At 45.5% G+C, this 13,927-nt stretch overlaps 1 long non-coding RNA gene across 1 annotated transcript; it reads right to left on the bottom strand.

Moving 5' to 3' along the window:
- Nucleotides 1-2,598: 2,598 nt before the first annotated feature.
- LOC308184680 lies at nt 2,599-11,904 on the bottom strand. Its single transcript, XR_013942805.1, has 2 exons — nt 11,302-11,904; nt 2,599-5,665 (listed from the first exon to the last, which is right to left on the bottom strand). It is a non-coding gene; the product is annotated as an uncharacterized lncRNA (long non-coding RNA).
- Nucleotides 11,905-13,927: the final 2,023 nt, after the last annotated feature.

Below are 13,927 nucleotides of genomic sequence, written 5' to 3'. Positions count from 1 at the left end.
GGGTCACGATGGTTTACGCAGGACCCCCAAACAAGGACTCCAGGAGTTGGAGGGGCAGCCAGAGCCCCCCTGCTGGGCAGCACTCAGTGCCTGCCTCTCCCAGGGATGGGGTTATAAAGTTTGTTAAAGATGGAATTAGTATGCCTGGCAGTTTTTCTCTGTATTTTAGTTTGTGTTAATAGTGCTTTCTTAATTTGTGTTACTCTTGCTTTCTTAATTTCTGTTAATCGCGCCTTCTTAATTGGTGTTAAACCTGCTTTCTTAATTTGTGTTAATCGAGCTCTTTTATGTTAATAAAGAAGGGGGAGTTGTAGGAGTGTGGCCATGGGGGTCGACAAGTCCCATGGTTGGTGATAACATCCGACTCTTAAAGATGAGGCCATCAGGAAAGTAAAGAGTTGAGAGGGAACAAAGAAGGGTGATTCAGGAGATACCTTAAACAGGGACATGAAGAACAGGGACAGGCTAACAGAGCAGGGAGAAACAAAAAACAGCGTATGGGAGGGTCTCGCTGGCATATGCTAGACCCACAAACAAGGACTCCAGGAGTTGGAGGGGCAGCCAGAGCCCCCCCGGCTGGGCAGCACTCAGTGCCTGCATCTCCCAGGGATGGGTTTACAAAGGTTGTTAAAGATAGACTTAGTATGCCTGGCAGTTTTTCTCTGTGTTTTAGTTTGTGCTGATCCTGCCTTCTTAATTTGTGTTAATTGTGCTTTCTTATGTTAATAAAGAAGGGGAAGATGTGGGAGTGTGGCCATGGGGGTCGACAAGTCCCATGGTTGGTGATAACATCGGACTCTTAAAGATGAGACCATCAGGAAAGTAAAGCCTTGAGAGGGAACAAAGAAGGGTGATTCAGGAGACACCTTAACCAGGGACATGAAGAACAGGAACAGGGATAGTCTAACAGAACAGGGAGGAAAACAAAAAAGGAATGAATAGGGACAGGCTATCAGAACAGGGACAAACAAAAAACAGCGTATGGGAGGGTCTCGCTGGCATAGGCAGGACCCACAAAGAAGGACTCCAGGAGTTGGAGGGGCAGCCAGAGCCCCCCTGCTGGGCAGCACTCAGTGCCTGCATCTCCCAGGGATGGGGTTACAAAGTCTGTAAAAGATGGAATTAGTATGCCTGGCAGTTTTTCTCTGTGTTTTAGTTTGTGTTGATCCTGCCTTCTTAATTTGTGTTAATCGCGCTTTCTTAAGTTAATGAAGAAGGGGAAGATGTGGGAGTGTGGCCATGGGGGTCGACAAGCCCCATGGTTGGTGATAACATCGGACTCTTAAAGATGAGACCATCAGGAAAGTAAAGCCTTGAGAGGGAACAAAGAAGGGTGATTCAGGAGACACCTTAAGCAGGGACATGAAGAACAGGAACAGGGACAGGCTAACAGAACAGGGACAAAAGAAAAAAGGAATGAATAGGGACATGCTATCAGAACAGCGACAAACAAAAAACAGCGTATGGGAGGGTCTCGCTGGCATAGGCAGGACCCACAAACAAGGACTCCAGGAGTTGGAGGGGCAGCCAGAGCCCCCCAGCTGGGAAGCACTCAGTGCCTGCCTCTCCCAGGGATGGGGTTACAAAGTTTGTTAAAGATGGAATTAGTATGCCTGGCAGTTTTTCTCTGTATTTTAGTTTGTGTTAATAGTGCTTTCTTAATTTGTGTTACTCTTGCTTTCTTAATTTCTGTTAATCGCGCCTTCATAATTTGTGTTAAACCTGCTTTCTTAATTTGTGTTAATCGAGCTCTTTTATGTTAATAAAGAAGGGGGAGTTGTGGGAGCATGGCCATGGGGGTCGACAAGTCCCATGGTTGGTGATAACATCTGACTCTTAAAGATGAGGCCATCAGGAAAGTAAAGCCTTGAGAGGGAACAAAGAAGGGTGATTCAGGAGACACCTTAAACAGGGACATGAAGAACAGGAACAGGGACAGGCTAACAGAGCAGGGAGAAACAAAAAACAGCATATGGGAGGGTCCCACTGGCATAGGCAGGACCCAGAAACAAGGACTCCAGGAGTTGGAGGGGCAGCCAGAGCCCCCCGGCTGGGCAGCACTCAGTTCCTGCCTCTCCCAGGGACGGTTTTACAAAGATTGTTAAAGATAGACTTAGTATGCCTGGCAGTTTTTCTCTGTGTTTTAGTTTGTGTTGATCCTGCCTTCTTAATTTGTGTTAATCGCGCTTTCTTATGTTAATAAAGAAGGGGAAGATGTGGGAGTGTGGCCATGGGGGTCGACAAGTCCCATGGTTGGTGATAACATCCGACTCTTAAAGATGAGGCCATCAGGAAAGTAAAGAGTTGAGAGGGAACAAAGAAGGGTGATTCAGGAGACACCTTAACCAGGGACATGAAGAACAGGAACAGGGATAGTCTAACAGAACAGGGACGAAAACAAAAAAAGGAATGAATAGGGACAGGCTATCAGAACAGGGACAAACAAAAAACAGCGTATGGGAGGGTCTCGCTGGCATAGGCAGGACCCACAAACAAGGACTCCAGGAGTTGGAGGGGCAGCCAGAGCCCCCCGGCTGGGCAGCACTCAGTGCCTGCCTCTCCCACTGTTAGCGTAGCAACCACATAACCACCAAGTGATTATATGAAGGTGCTTTATTCAGCGCTGGAAGCCGGGGCAGGTGCCCAAATCTGGCTTCAAGTCCCGTTACTTCCCAGCCGTTATTTATACATACAATATTGCGTCAGGTATACATATTCATTACAGGTTGCAACATCAGCCTCGCTTTTCATTCTAATTAGCTCCCCTCCCCTTTGCACATGCGTGGCGCACTCTGGTGGTCGTCCAGGTGGTCGTCCAGATGAAGTAAGGAGTCTTCCTCTCCGCTGAACTCTTTCACCTTTCTCACTCGACGCATGCTCCCTTCGCTCCTTGATTCTGCTTCAACTCATTTCATCATCTCCAGGCCCTTATCCAAGGTCAGGTTGCACCTATTCCCTCCCGGGGTTCCCCTCCAACGATTCTTTTGATTGTTCAATGTACTCCCTAAGTTTCCAGTGTACCTAGATTACTCGATAATGTAAGTACATTTAATGATATTTAATTATACCGTATGATCCATCACCTGAGAAACATTAATAGAACATCCATTCGATTCTCCCCAACACTAACATTTCCCCCCTTTGAAAATACTTCATACCAAGAGCAAGTATTTTCATTACTATTAGGTTGAATCAGGTTAATAGAGGTTAGTAAGTATAGCTTGATATAGATTAGTAAACATAAATCATAAATCACATAAACATAATCTTAACATATCTTCGTTAGTCTATTATCTTATTGATTCCTTCATACCTGCTTGTTAACGCTAGTATTATAGGATGGGGGTGGAGTAAGTGGGATAGGATGTTCTGGGTGATTCCCAGCAAGGACTCTCATTATTCGGCGATTCCATGCACTACTCCTAACTATTTTTCCTTTTACGCACGAGAACATTACTCCCATTGCAGCAAATACGATTAACAACAGCACAATGCTTTGTAAGAGGGACTTGAGCCATCCTTCCAGATGAAGGCCTAGTCCCTCAAAAGTTGCCCCCAACCAATTTTGCTCAGTTTCTTGTTTTTCTTCCTCTAGCTCATGTTCCACCTGAGCTAGTTGGGATATGTCATTTTCCACATCTGTAGTTACATTTGGAATATGTACACAGCAATGGTCAATTCTGCCTTTCAAATATCCACACACCCCGTGCTCTTTTAACAAAAGCATGTCCAGAGCCATTCTGTTTTGCAGGGTCATTCTGGTTGTGGCCTGTAGTTGTAAATTTAAATCTTTGAACCCCTTCCTGGTCACCTTTGCCAACCTGTTAACTTGGCCCATTAAGCTATATATTATTTCCCTATTCCGGTATGTTGCTATTGGGGCAAATAGTGATTCTATCACCCATCCTATCCTGATCGCGGTTGAGGGATCTTGCCAATCATCATCTTGGTCTACCTCTCTTCTTATTCTAGTTTGCAATTTTATCGGACTCCCTTTAAAAGGAGATTTCTTCCAAAGCGGACACAAGGTGGGTAAGCCTAGTGTTATTTCTTTTGCCGGACCATCTAGTCCCAGGTGCGTTGTCCAGGTTCCATCATTAGCGGCCCATACGAAGTATCCCATACTCCGTATTGTTGAATATTTGCAATTTACCTTGATTCTTTTGTTGCTCTTCTGATTAGTTATGTTTCCGTTGACTCGCAGTCCCCTACATGCACATCCGGTTGCTAAAGCTATTTTTACTGGGAGTAAAGGTATGGTTTTCAGGTCCGTATCGCAGTTCAGTATCTGGGTGCAGTTCCACCACGGGATTGCCTTCACTCGTTCTCGACTACTGGTTTCCCTTTGATCTGCCATATATTCTTGGTCCCTTTGACTATCATTTCTTTCACCAGTCCATTGTATGCACCAGGGAGTATTTCCTCCATATTGATATCTCTGCAGTATGCTCATGGTCCATACGCTATCCCAGCCTTCTAATTCTCCTGATTCATTTACTTCTTCGCATACCCATTTAACTTTTTCTTGTGATTTTGTACGTTGCTCATCATACTCACACCATCCTAGTCGTCCGCTCATGGTGTTTAAATTTGTGAATTGATAGTTTCTTTTCTTTTCACATTCTGAGTAGTAGGCAACTATCCTCTCCCTATAATATCCCTCGACCTTCTCCGTTTCCACCGTCTTTTCTGCTCTACACTGAATTGTTTTATTCCGCTCAATTTGGGGCAATGAAGATGTTATTATGCCCCATGGTATAGGGTCTCCTGCTGACTTGGGTACAGGTAAACAAGCAGTTACCTGACTCACATTCTGCATTATTGCAAAATCCCTAATCAAACCTATCATCAGATTTTCTTCTCGATTCCTTACTACCCATGGCATTCCTGGTGTTGTAGGCTGAATTGATCTTTTCCTTCTGGCTCTACTGTTACCCTGTAACCTACAACAATGACCAGGCCTAATTTCATAGCCCTCTTTTCTTCTCAAATTCTCACCAATTCTTACCAAGCACCTATATTCTCCTTGATCTTCAAGAGTCAGGTTCCGGGAGTGCAGCTTTACACCTCCTTCTCTCCCTTGACACTTTTCATTTACCCACCTTTTCCTTTTCCAGCGTTCCCATAATCCCTCATGCCCGCCCTTGTTGTAAATCGCATCGGGGTCTTGCGGGGGGTCTCGAGCCTTTTCCTGTATAATCCGGGCTTTAGACAGATCTATCGGGGAATCACTTTTGACCCTGCAAATCAGAGTGGCATTATTTCCAACATATGTGGTCTTATTCTCTTTCTTCTGAGGTATTTTCAGAGAAGCAGCATTTATCTCGCCATAATACGATAGTACCCACCAACCCCCAAACACTCCCAAAATTTGATAAATAATCATATCAAATACTCTGGATCTTTAACTTTGTAGGGCCCAGTGGTTGCGCCTCCCACAGTCTCGGTACTCGTTTTACCCGAGTATAATGTATCCAGGTATCTACCCCTTCCACCTTAACAGCGGTGAAGGTTACCAGTAGAACTTGGTAAGGTCCGTCCCACCGTTCTTTCAAGGGTTCTTCGTTCCAATTTTTAATGTAGACTTTGTCTCCTGGCTGTATATCATGCACTGGGTTCTCCAAGGCCAGGGGTCGGTTCCACACCAGAACGCTGCGCAGTCGAGCTAAAGTTTTACCAAGGGATAGAACATAGTTATATATATCCTGTTTACCGGTAACATGCATATTTGGGTTCGGTTCAGGAGACTCGTAAGGTTTTCCATACATGATTTCATACGGACTTACTGACATCCCACTTCTTGGCTTTATTCTAATTCTTAGCAAAGCTATCGGTAAGGCCTGTGGCCATTGTATCCTAGCCTCCTGACAAATTTTGCTTAATTGACCTTTTAAGGTTTGGTTCATCCTTTCTACTTGACCACTAGATTGAGGCCTCCATGGGGTATGTAAGTTCCAGGTAATTCCTAGTAACCTACTAACCTCCTTAACCACATTGGCAGTGAAATGTGGTCCCCTGTCTGAAGAAATACCCAGTGGTACACCAAATCTAGGGACTATTTCCCGTAGTAACCATTTTACCGTTTCCTTTGCTTGGTTGGTGCGACAGGGAAGGGCCTCCGGCCATCCTGAAAAAGTATCAACCCCTACCAATAGGTATTTATAACCTCTTGCTTTAGGCAGTTCCACAAAGTCTATTTGCCAGTAATCTCCAGGCTCTATTCCAGCTCTAATTCTCCCCATCTCAGCATGTTTCCTTGCTACCGGGTTATTCTTTAAGCAAAGCTCACATTTTGACATTACTGATTTTGCCATTGTTAACATGTGTACCGAGATGACACCTCGTTTCAAATAGGTCACCATTGCTTCTGCACCCCAGTGACATTCGTTATGTTTTATTTGTAAAATTTCTCGCATTATTATAGGAGGCACTATGAGTTGTCCTGTCGTAGTCACATACCACCCGTCAGGATTCTTCTGGGCCTTCATCAAATTTGCAAGTCTCTCATCTTCCGCGGAATACCTTGGGTTTTTAGGTAATTTGAAACAAGAGAGGCCTACCTTCGATGGAATTAGAGCCATTACTTTCCGTACTTCCCGCGCGACCTTCCGGGCCGTCAAATCTGCCAATCTGTTACCTTCTGCAATCTCTGACATCCCTCCTTGATGAGCTTTACAATGCATTATGGCCACCTGTTGGGGTTTCTGTACAGCTGTTATTAATTTCAATATTTCTTCCTGATATTTTATATTAGTCCCTTGTGAGGATAGCATTCCCCTTTCTTTCCATAATGCCCCATGTACGTGGACTACCCCGAATGCATATTTTGAATCTGTCCAAATATTCACATTCTTACCCTCGCTTAGTTCCAGGGCCCGCGTCAGGGCGACTATTTCTGCTCGTTGGGCTGAAGTCCCCGGAGGTAGGGAATTTGCCTCGATCACTACCTTTGATGTAGTTACTGCGTATCCTGCATAACGAGTCCCATTTTCCACGAAGCTGCTTCCATCCGTAAAAAGTTCCCAATCTGGTCTCTCCAGAGGCTGATCTTTTAAGTCTGTTCTGCTGGCATAGGTATGTTCGATGATCTCCACGCAATCATGACTGAGGTCTCCCTCCTCCGCAGTTGTTCCTAGAAACACTGCTGGGTTCAATAGGTTAGTAGTTCTTAAGATTACATCATCTTGCTCAGTTAGTATAGCTTGATATTTCATCATTCGGCTGGGCGATAGCCAATGGCCCCCCTTTTGCTCCAATACCGTAGTCACCATATGTGGCACGAACACTTCAATTCGTTTCCCTAATGTGAGCTTCCTGGCTTCCTGTATTAAAAGGACTGTGGCTGCCACGGCCCTTAAACACGAGGGCCATCCGGCGCTTACCGCATCCAATTGTTTAGAAAAATACCCCACAGGTCTTTTCCAGCTCCCAAGTCGCTGGGTCAGTACTCCTAATGCCAATCGTTGTCTCTCATGCACAAACAGCTGAAAGTCCTTTGATAAGTCCGGCAAGCCCAAGGCAGGCGCCTTTATCAGGGCTTCTTTTAATTTCTTAAAGGCCTCTTGTTGTGGCTTTCCCCAGGTAAATGTACAGGCCTTTTGGGTTTCATAGAGGGGCTTTGCTATGAGTCCATAGTCCATTACCCACAGTCTGCACCACCCGGCCATACCTAGGAAAGCCCGTAGTTCGTGCAGATTTCGCGGCTCGGGGATTTCACAAATAGCTTGTATTCGGTTAACTCCCAATTTTCTTTGTCCTTGAGAAATTTCACATCCCAAATAAATTACTGTTGTGCACGCGATTTGTGCCTTTTGTTTAGAAACCTTGTACCCATTTAGTCCCAATTGATTCAAAATATCAATAGTTACCTGAATACATTCCGACTCTCCTTCGGTAGCTATTAATATATCGTCCGCATATTGTAGCAGCAAGTATCGGTCCTTTGGTACCTGGATCTGTTCTTGGTTAATCCAGTCTTCTATTTCTTTAGCTAGTTGACTGCCGAAGAGGGTCGGGCTATTCTTGAATCCTTGAGGCAACCTTGTCCAGGTTAGTTGCATCTTTCGTCCGTTCCGTGGATTTTCCCATTCAAAAGCAAAAAGCTTTCTACTTTCCTTGTCAATGGGTATGCAGAAGAAGGCGTCTTTTAAATCAATTACCGTAAACCACTTATATTTCTCTTTTACAGATGTTAACAATGTATAAGGATTAGCCACCACTGGGTGAATATCTTTTGTTATTTCGTTTATTGCCCTAAGGTCCTGCACTAGCCTGTATTCCCCATTAGGTTTCTTTACCGGGAAAATTGGGGTATTATATTCAGATTTGCATTCCTCCAGAATGTGGTAGCTAAGAAATTTATCTGTAATCTTTACTATCCCTAGCCTAGCTTCTAGCTTCAACGGGTACTGTTTAATCCGTACCGGTCGGGCCCCTTCCTTAAGTTCAATTTTTACTGGCTGGGCTAGTTTTGATTTTCCAGGCACGTCTGTTTCCCAGACAGCAGGCATTACTGCATTTTCTACCTCTTTTGGTATATGAGGAACAGCCTTCTCTTTAATCATTAATATTTGTCCCACTTTTGATTCCGGGATTTTCATAATCAATTCTCCATCTTCAAACATTATGGTAGCGTTTAGTTTAGTTAGCAAATCCCGTCCCAAAAGAGGAATAGGGCACTCAGGTACATATAAAAATTCATGCGTAATTTCTTTGCCTCCAAACCGTAAATCAAGGGGTTGTAAGAACGGCCGTATTTCCTCCTTCCCGGTGACACCTACAATAGTAGTCTTCTTTTCCCCTATTTTACCACTTAATCTATTGAGCACTGAATATGTGGCCCCTGTATCAATTAGAAATTTTACTTCCTTATTTCCTATTTGAATTTTTACCAAGGGCTCTTTAGTTTCTACTACCGGATCTCCTAGTCAGCTGCTATACTCCCCCAGAACCATCGCCCTAGCTGCCTCTTGGTTTCGGAACAAATTTCCCCCACCAATAGTTAGCTGTCCACGGAGAGGGCACTCGTTTTTCCAATGACCCTCCTCCTTACAATGGGCACATTGGTTAAAACCCAGCCAGTTTCCCCCTGAGCTCGGGTAGCCTCTCCTTGTTCCTCTACCTCGACCGTTAATATTTCCTCTTCCCCTATCCCTTAGATGTTCTCTCCCTTGAATTACTGCTAATAAATTCTGTTGTTGCCTTTTTGTTGTTTCCTTTTCTCTGTTATTATACACTTTCCAGGCTATTTCCAACAGCCTATCCAAATTTCTCAAATCTGCACCTTCTAACTTTTGCAATTTCTTCCTAATATCCTCTTGGGCTTGTCCCAAGAAAATGAGTGCTAATTGAGCTTTAGCTTGCTCAGTCTCTACGTCTAAATCTGTATATTTCTTAGCAGTTTCTTTCAATCTCTCTAAGAAGGCGGAAGGTGATTCCGCTTTTTCTTGCCTGACATTATATAATTTTGACCAATTTATGGTCCGGGGCATGGCATTCTGTACCCCGATTTGTACCCAATCTTGATATCTTTTCAGCCTCCTTATTCCATCCCCTGTGTTATAATCCCATTGGGGATCCTCGGTGGGGAAGTTTTGATCTAGGTTTCCAAGCACTAATCCATTATGTATATCTTCTCGGGCTCTCTCTCTGGCTGCCCGTAATACCATGTCTTTTTCTGTTGAATCCATCAAAGTATCCAGGATCACCTGGAGATCATCCCAATCGGGATTTTGGGTTTTAATTATCATTTTCATTATCCTAGCTACTTTATCTGGGTTTTCCCTGTAGGTGCCGGCTGCTTGCTTCCATATCATTAAATCCCCAGCTGAAAAAGGCACCTTAACATATACCGGTCCTTCTGTCCCCACTCCTTGCCTGAGGGGAGCGATTATTTTCCTTCCCTCTTCATTTATAGTTTCCCCTGCCCTTCGCTGTTGCCGGGTCCTATGTGACACAGGGGAGGCTAAAGTCGGGGATTCTCCATCACTACTGCTATCTTCCTTTTCTCTTTTCCCTCCCTGTCTTGGCTCTTTCGGCGGAGCCGACGGCGCAACTTCCAAATCGATATTTCCATTATTCATTTCCCCATAATACTTATTATTCTCTATTGCCTGATGCTGTATACAGCGTCTCTCCTTAGTACATGCACAACAACGTTCCTCAGTTGAAACCTCAAGCACCATTATTCCACAAGCATGCTGCCATTCAGGCTTTCGGCGCAAATAAAAGAATAATTCCACATACGGCAGTTCATCATATTTTCCTTCCCGCTTACAAAATAGCATCAATTGTAAAATTGTATTATATTGCAATGTCCCATTCTCAGGCCAAGTTTCTTGGTCCTCTAGTTTATACTGTGGCCACCAAATGTTACAATAATCAATCAGCTTTCCTTTCCGCATTTCTTGACCAAAACCTCCCTCTTTCCTGTGTGCTAGCAAACACCCCAGCGGGGATGTCCGCGGGATAGGTACATCTTTTCCCAGAATTTCTTTAATCTTTTTCATTTTGAGCTTATAATACGGACCCAAAAGCTGCCGGAGCAGCAACACACTCTCCCGGAAGCTGCCGGAGCAGCAACACACTCTCCCGAAAGCTGCTGGAGCAACAATACACTCTCCCGAAAGCTACCGGAGCAACAACACACTCTCCCGAAAGCTGCAGCAACACACTCTCCCAAAAGCTACCGGAGCAACAACACACTCTCCCGAAAGCTGCAGCAACACACTCTCCCGAAAGCTGCAGCAACAACACACTCTCCCGAAAGCTGCTGGAGCAACAACACACTCTCCCGAAAGCTGCAGCAACACACTCTCCCGAAAGCTGCAGCAACACACTCTCCCGAAAGCTGCTGGAGCAACAACACACTCTCCCGAAAGCTGCAGCAACACACTCTCCCGAAAGCTGCAGCAACACACTCTCCCGAAAGCTGCCGGAGCAGCAACACACTCTCCCGAAAGCTGCCGGAGCAGCAACAGCACACTTTCCAGAAGCTGCCGGAGCAGCAGTGTGCTTTCCCAAAAGCTGCCGGAGCAGCAGCGTGCTTTTCGCAAAAAGCTGCCGGAGCAGCAGCAGCACGCTTCCTACATACCAATAATACCTGGTGCTGACCCTTCAGCACAAACCAATACAGTTACCAATGCCGAACCTGCAGAGCTTTCGCTCTGTCTAACGGACGGCGCCTAGGCTTACCCCGGGAGCTCCCTGCCCAACCGAGCGTGGCTTTCGCCGCGTCTGACCGGCAGGCTTTCCCAACCAAATCGGTACCGAATACCCAAACTTAAAAGCACCTTTGCTTACCGCTCCAGTGGTACGTCGTGAGCAGCGGAGGTCGGTCGTGGTCGACTGCTCCCCGAGAATCCCTCGGTGCCGGCTGGAGCGAAACCGAGACACGATCCGCCTCAGCAGTGCCCACGCAGTCCCATCTGGGTCGCCAAAATGTTAGCGTAGCAACCACATAACCACCAAGTGATTATATGAAGGTGCTTTATTCAGCGCTGGAAGCCGGGGCAGGTGCCCAAATCTGGCTTCAAGTCCCGTTACTTCCCAGCCGTTATTTATACATACAATATTGCGTCAGGTATACATATTCATTACAGGTTGCAACATCAGCCTCGCTTTTCATTCTAATTAGCTCCCCTCCCCTTTGCACATGCGTGGCGCACTCTGGTGGTCGTCCAGGTGGTCGTCCAGATGAAGTAAGGAGTCTTCCTCTCCGCTGAACTCTTTCACCTTTCTCACTCGACGCATGCTCCCTTCGCTCCTTGATTCTGCTTCAACTCATTTCATCATCTCCAGGCCCTTATCCAAGGTCAGGTTGCACCTATTCCCTCCCGGGGTTCCCCTCCAACGATTCTTTTGATTGTTCAATGTACTCCCTAAGTTTCCAGTGTACCTAGATTACTCGATAATGTAAGTACATTTAATGATATTTAATTATACCGTATGATCCATCACCTGAGAAACATTAATAGAACATCCATTCGATTCTCCCCAACACTAACACCACGGCTGGTTTTACAAAGGTTGTTAAACATAGACTTAGTATGCCTGGCAGCTTTTCTCTGTGTTTTAGTTTGTGTTGGTCCTGCCTTCTTAATTTGTGTTAATCGCGCTTTCTTATGTTAATAAAGAAGGGGGAGATGTGGGAGTGTGGCCATGGGGGTCGACAAGCCCCATGGTTGGTGATAACATCCGACTCTTAAAGATGAGGCCATCAGGAATTTAAAGATTTGAGAGGGAACAAAGAAGGGTGATTCAGGTGACACCTTCTTGTCTGGGGTGGCTAGTTCTCCAGCCATTAATGCATGGAAGTGGCTGGGTGTTTGCTGTTGCAGGGCAAAGTTGTTTAACCAATGACTAGTTAGTGGAAAGGTACTGCTGTGAGGTGGAAGTTATAGGAAGGGAGCCTTTCCTGAATAAGGGATAGAATGAAGTTGTGCCCTCACTCTGAGAGATGAAGTTATGCCCTCAGTAAGAGAGAGTTCAAGTTATGTCATCAATAATGAGGTAGCAGTTACAGATCCTGAAAGAAACCCCGGTGTCCGTGCGGTCTTTACGCCACAAATCGCCCCCCAACAGGGACATGAAAACGAACAGGGACGAGAAGAATACAAACAGGGACATGAAGAAGAGGAACAGGGACAGGCAAACAGCACAGGGACAAAAACAAAAAAGGAATGAATAGGGACAGGCAAACGGAACAGGGACAAAAACAGAAAAGGAATGATCAGGTACAGGCTAACAGAACAGGGATGACCAAAAAGAGCATATGGGAGGGTCACGATGGTTTACGCAGGACCCCCAAACAAGGACTCCAGGAGTTGGAGGGGCAGCCAGAGCCCCCCGGCTGGGCAGCACTCAGTGCCAGCCTCTCCCAGGGATGGGGTTATAAAGTTTGTTAAAGATGGAATTAGTATGCCTGGCAGTTTTTCTCTGTATTTTAGTTTGTGTTAATAGTGCTTTCTTAATTTGTGTTACTCTTGCTTTCTTAATTTCTGTTAATCGCGCCTTCTTAATTTGTGTTAAACCTGCTTTCTTAATTTGTGTTAATCGAGCTCTTTTATGTTAATAAAGAAGGGGGAGTTGTAGGAGTATGGCCATGGGGGTGGACAAGTCCCATGGTTGGTGATAACATCCGACTCTTAAAGATGAGGCCATCAGGAAAGTAAAGAGTTGAGAGGGAACAAAGAAGGGTGATTCAGGAGACACCTTAAACAGGGACATGAAGAACAGGGACAGGCTAACAGAGCAGGGAGAAACAAAAAACAGCGTATGGGAGGGTCTCGCTGGCATATGCTAGACCCACAAACAAGGACTCCAGGAGTTGGAGGGGCAGCCAGAGCCCCCCGGCTGGGCAGCACTCAGTGCCTGCATCTCCCAGGGATGGGTTTACAAAGGTTGTTAAAGATAGACTTAGTATGCCTGGCAGTTTTTCTCTGTGTTTTAGTTTGTGCTGATCCTGCCTTCTTAATTTGTGTTAATTGTGCTTTCTTATGTTAATAAAGAAGGGGAAGATGTGGGAGTGTGGCCATGGGGGTCCACAAGTCCCATGGTTGGTGATAACATCCGACTCTTAAAGATGAGGCCATCGGGAAACTAAAGAGTTGAGAGGGAACAAAGAAGGGTGATTCAGGAGACACCTTAAACAGGGACATGAAGAACAGGAACAGGGATAGTCTAACAGAACAGGGACAAAAACAAAAAAGGAATGAATAGGGACAGGCTATCAGAACAGGGACAAACAAAAAACAGCATATGGGAGGGTCCCACTGGCGTATGCTGGACCCACAAACAAGGACTCCAGGAGTTGGAGGGGCAGCCAGAGCCCCCCGGCTGGGCAGCACTCAGTGCCTGCCTCTCCCAGGGATGGTTTTACAAAGATTGTTAAAGATAGACTTAGTATGCCTGGCAGTTTTTCTCTGTT

The sequence above is a fragment of the Anser brachyrhynchus genome (genome assembly GCF_964034855.1).
Source record: "Anser brachyrhynchus genome assembly, chromosome: W".
Taxonomy (NCBI): Eukaryota; Metazoa; Chordata; class Aves; order Anseriformes; family Anatidae; genus Anser; species Anser brachyrhynchus.
This window is presented reverse-complemented; position numbering and strand designations above follow the sequence as displayed.